Raw genomic sequence first — 5,411 nt, 5'->3', positions numbered from 1 at the left:
AGCTGTGTCTCCAGTAAACGGTCCATCAGGAATTTGGTCGAATCCCCACAGCTCAAAATTATTTGCTGCACCATTCGTGACTCCTGACTGTGTGGTCCCAGATGGCGTTGTTACCGCGGTTGAGTCGGAGGTCGTGGTGGTTGGTCCTGGGCTGTACGGTTCTACAGGAACCTCCTCAAAGTCCCACAGCTCCCACAGGTTGGGGTCATACAGCGTTCTGCGGCGACGAGTCTTCCCCGTTTGTGTTACTGCATTTGAACATGCCACCCGCACGGTGAAAGCCTCCCCGGTGGAGTCGATGAAAGCCATTTCGAAAGAAGCGTCCTGTAAAACATTTGGTCGTTAGCGCTCACCCTGAACTGTACACAAACCTCACCACGGTTACCGCTTCCTTACCATATCCGCCGCCTTCGATATCTGAACGTACGTGGCGCCCGGGCTCGCTGTGAGCGTCCTCCAGACGACGCCGTCTTTGCCCACAGCTCTTATCGTCTTCAGTCTGGTTCCAAGAGGCAGTTTCACCTTCACGTCTGTGGTTCTGCACGTCACCACCGGCGGCGGCTGACCTGACGCTGCAGGGTTCTCACAGGCCGCCACGCCCGTCACGTTTGCCTGCAGCAGGTGGTCGAAGTAACGCAGCTTTAGCTGGCGAAACCACGAGCCGTTTGAAAGCTGTCGAGAAAAAAGAAACCAGTTTGAGCATCATGTTCTCTTTAAAAACCAACCAGCATCTTACGGCTCAAACTCACATTTTTCATCTCGTTAATGAAAGAATCATTTTGTCCAAGTGAAGGACGGCGTCTCCAGAGTCCAACCGGACCAAAATATTTAGTCACGTTAAAACCAAAAACATTAATACATTTATGCCAAGAACACCTGCCGATATTTTACTAATCTAATGAAATCTAGATTTTGCTGTTAAAAACATTTTAATAGATGATCAGAACTCAAAGTGCAGTTAATTTTAAAGTTCATCATTTCTCTGAAGAGGAAACCGTCAATCTAAAAACCGCAATGTTTCCGCAAAGACAAAACTAAATTAAAGGGAATCATTAGAAAAGTTGCACTCATTCAAATTTTCAGAAGTAAATTATAAAACGTGTAGTATTTGTCTGTAATTACTGCAGAGACTCCGGAGGGTTCGTTTTTTCCAGAAAAATCTCAGTCCGCACGATTCACGACCTCGTTATTTCATTCACCGCTCGGGACAAAGGAAACATTTTTACCCATAATGCCGTGCAGCAGTTGGTGTAAGGGAAGTTCATCAGCAGCCACGGTCCAACGGTCCGAACAGAAGCTGGACATCCGTCCCGCAGCGTCCTCCCGTCTGTCAGAGACATGAGGACAAAGTGATGAGCCCAGCAGGGGGCGCCGTCTCAACGTCACATTTCACCTTCAGCGCCGCCAAACGAGACGAACCGGAGGACTTTTTATCATTACGGTTATGTTATTGATTGATTTATGTCTGATTTTACGTCTGAATTCGGCCTTCTTCAGAATGTGGAGAGCGAAGTTCAAAATCAATAAAAATGTACCAGTAATTTAGATTTTAAAATGCAACATCAGAAAAATCAATTCATAAAATCCTTCCTCCAAAAGGTCTTATCAGCTATTTAATTATCATTTTATTTTTTACTGTTTTACTTTAATTATTGCAGTATTTGAGTATGTGCATTTAAATCTTTGAGGTTTTAACCTGCCGAGTTAACCCTTTGAAACCTGGAGTGACACTACTTTTCTTGTGCTGCTTCATGACGCCTTTCACATGTATTTAACCCTTTGAACTCAGCCAATCACTGCGATTTATTTCAAAAACATGGAGAAAAGTAATGAACAACTTTGTGAGAAATGTTCCATAATTTAAAAACAAAAAAAAAGGTTTATAAAATTATTTCACCAAAGTAAGGAAAAACAACATTTATAATGGTCATAACGACACGTTTCAGATTAAGCAGCATAATTTTTTTATTTTCAAAGCACTCATTCCAGGTCATTAGTTTTTTATAACTTTTCTTTTTTTTTTCCAGGTAATTTTTGCTGATTTCTTGCTCATTTTTTAATTTCTTCTGTCACTGCTTAACTCTCCTGTTTTCGGAGGAAAAAAGCCCATTTTCTCAGGCTTTTCAGGGTTAAACATGAACACAGATGGAGATTTCAGCAGCTGCTGAGTGAATCAAACTCACCCTGCAGCCGAACAGCCGAGTGTCGGATGAGCGAGAAGCGAATAGCTAGAGATCCGTCGCTGCAGCCGAACTGAGGTCGTCCCAGATCTGCCGCCTCTCCGTCATCGCCGACGACATCGCCGCTGTCACGGCCGCGCTCTGAGACAAAAACATCCTGTTCACATCAAGTTAAACACAAATGCATTTCTGCTTCACATTTTTAACAGAAAGCACCATGAATCTGCTCCAGCTGATAAACTCTTACTTCCAGTTCCTTCAGCTTCAGGCAGATTATATTTAAGACTTTAATTAAGAGATTCAATTTAAGGACAATTTCACACAGAAACACATGAACAACATTTTTTATGCAGAGTTCAAAACTGTTTTGCTCAAACGTTGATTGCAACATTAAACACTTTGGAAATTGGAAAAAGCGATTCAGAAAATCTTTCCTCTACGTCTTTGCATTTTTAAGATTTGACTGGTTGATTTTAGACTTTTTAATAGCTTTTTAGGCCTTTTTGTGGCACAAGCAGCCTGATTTTAATCTCTTTTATAAGATTTTTTTGGGTGTTTTTGCCTTTATCGATCGGACAGCACGAAACTTATAGCTGATTCAGCTGATTACTGACATCATCCTGAAATGTTACATTTAAATATGCACACAGGCATCAGCCAATTAAATATCTGCTTTTTGCATACATTTCCAAAAACAGACCTAAATGTGCATTTGGGACCTTTTCTTTCCACGACTGTGAGACAAAATTCTACGGAGGCTAAAACTGCCGAAAAAACTCAAAATAGATCAAGAAAAAAAAAAAAAAAAAAAAAAAATGGGCTCAAATTATAAAAGAAAAATGAGCTGAAGGGGTTAAAGGCACGAAAGTTTTATTTTCTTTTCTTCAGATAAATAATTTTTGGCTGAATGAAGCAGGAGGTGTGAATATTGCTGGTAAAATAGTATTAAAGAATTATCCTGCAACTACTATTATTCTGTAAAATGCACAAGAAAAAAATCTAGAAAGCTATAATACCAAATGTCATAAAATATTTAAAATTATTTTGAAAAATTATAATTTTCAAACCTTTTTTCTCTCCATACATTTCCCTGTTGTTGTTTTTTTTGTTTGTTTTGTTTTTTTTTAACTTTTCAAAATTGTCTGTGTTTCATTTTGTTATTTTATTTTATTTTTGTTGGTTAAAGTTTTGAAGTCGTTGTGACTTTAAAATTTTAAGTTTCTGGTAACAACAGACGATTTAAGAAAAAAAGAAGTTTGCAGATTTCTTCAGTTTGGGTGAATAAGTTTTGGGGTTTTTGTTGTTTTTTTTTTTTTACAGCAGGTGTGAGTCTAAACATTTAACGTCCTCCGACATAAATTCAGTTAAATTCTGAGCCAAAAAAACGCTGAAACTTTTCAGAGTTCACTATTAAAAACCATTAACCCTTTCTGTTGCAGCTCACACTCAGACTTTACCTCTCGCAGACTTCCAGACGGGCCCCGGGGCCGCGGCTCCCGGGCTGAGGGGGGCCCAGGGAAGGCTCTGCAGGACGGCGGCTCCTCGGTCCTGGTCCCGGTCCCGGTCCCGGTCCTGGTCCCGGTCCCGGTGCGGCGGGTGCGTCGTGCAGAGGCGGGCTGCAGTCAGCAGGCTGATCCAGAACCAGGCCGTCATCGTGCTGCTCTCTGCCCGCCGAGATGCTCCGATCAGCCGCGAGATGCCGCGCGAGCCTCAAGAAGCCTCCGCGCACCTGAAGTCACCTGCGCGCACGCGGAGCCCTGATTACATCATCAACACCGGAAGTCCTGCCGCTGATCCGCACGTGGGCTCTCTCCGCTCTCACCGAGGTCATCAACAACAACAACAATAAACAACAACAACATGTTTCAAAACTGCTGCGTCATCTGTTTATCTGTGTGCTTGTTTGTTTACCTGCTTGTTTGTTTCACTGTTTATTTGTTTGTTTGTTTGTTTGTAAAAATAAATCTTTTCGGTCTGTTGTTTAACCCCTTGAAACCTTTGGCGGATTAACCTGATTTAAAACATGGGAGGAAATGAGCCAGAAATTATCAGGAAATTAGTAAAAAGCACAAGACGATCAGCTGAAAACTAACAGCAAAAATAAAATAAAAACAAGAACAAAACAAACAAACAAACAAACAAAAAACAAACAAAAAGTAAAAAAACTTTCTCTGTGATAACGGCTATATACATAAAACTACAAGATTTTAACTCGTTGTTCTTCTTCTGTGGGCCGTTCACGGGGCCCCATGTTTCTCGGATTCTCAGATTTCAGAACATTTCTAGGATTTTTACGACATTTTTTGGGACATTTTTCAGATCAGGATCACGATTTTAAGTAATTTCAGGTTTTTACAACATTTGCAGGATTTTAGGACGTTTTGTATTTTCCGACATTTCTCAGAATTAAGGACATTTTATGGACTTAAAGATGTTTCTAGGATTTTAGGACATTTGTAGGATTTTAGGACTTTAGTGTCTTAGCTGTGTCCTCTGATCTGTTTCGATGCCGTTTTATGTCTCTGACACTTCATGAGTACTAAAAGGACAAAAACTGTTCACAGCGTTAGTCACTTTGTTTTGATTGCGAATTAGAAAATATTCGGGGGGCCACCAGTGGCCCTATCAGGGTCCAGATTTGGCCCACGGGCCGTAGGTTGAGTGTCGGTTTATTTCTGAGGGCTTGTTGATGAAACACACAGCTGTCAGTTTATTACCAAGGTAGATTTTATTAACATGTTAGTATTATTATTTTTTCATTGATAAGGCAACACGTACAGCTTCGAACGGGGGTGGGGCCTGAGGGGCCCCAGAGGCGGGGCCTGAGAGGGCCCAGGGGCGGGGCTTCAGTCTCACAGTTTGGCCTTGTTCATGCGGCTCATGAGTTTCTCCAGCTTCATGGCGAGCGTCATGTCACCTTTGATCCGCAGCTTCCCCGACATGAACGCCAGCGTGGGCTTCAGCTTCCCTGAAACAGCAGGAAAACACTGCTGTCACCATGGAAACGGCACCGCCAGACCCCACTGAGGCCGTTACCGCGGTGACAACTCACCTGCAAACATCTTGCTGAAATCGCTGGAGTCCATCGTCATGACAACGTCGGCTTTTATGGGCGGCACGCCCTGACCGGCGCTGCCAGAACCACTCTTCAAGTCCAGGAACCAAATGCCCTGATGCTCTCCTTATATGGACATAAACATGTTAATGACACACCCACAGGATCTCCTTATA

At 42.3% G+C, this 5,411-nt stretch overlaps 1 long non-coding RNA gene across 1 annotated transcript; it reads right to left on the bottom strand.

The window, feature by feature from the left end:
- Positions 1-4,885: 4,885 nt before the first annotated feature.
- Positions 4,886-5,400, bottom strand: LOC121938296. Its single transcript, XR_006105261.1, has 2 exons — positions 5,233-5,400; positions 4,886-5,148 (listed from the first exon to the last, which is right to left on the bottom strand). It is a non-coding gene; the product is annotated as an uncharacterized LOC121938296 (long non-coding RNA).
- Between the last annotated feature and the right edge of the window lie 11 nt (positions 5,401-5,411).

The sequence above is a fragment of the Plectropomus leopardus genome, unplaced genomic scaffold, assembly GCF_008729295.1.
Source record: "Plectropomus leopardus isolate mb unplaced genomic scaffold, YSFRI_Pleo_2.0 unplaced_scaffold29089, whole genome shotgun sequence".
Classification (NCBI taxonomy): domain Eukaryota; kingdom Metazoa; phylum Chordata; class Actinopteri; order Perciformes; family Serranidae; genus Plectropomus; species Plectropomus leopardus.
The sequence above is the reverse complement of the archived record's forward strand: the minus strand, read 5'-3'. Positions and strand labels throughout refer to the sequence as shown.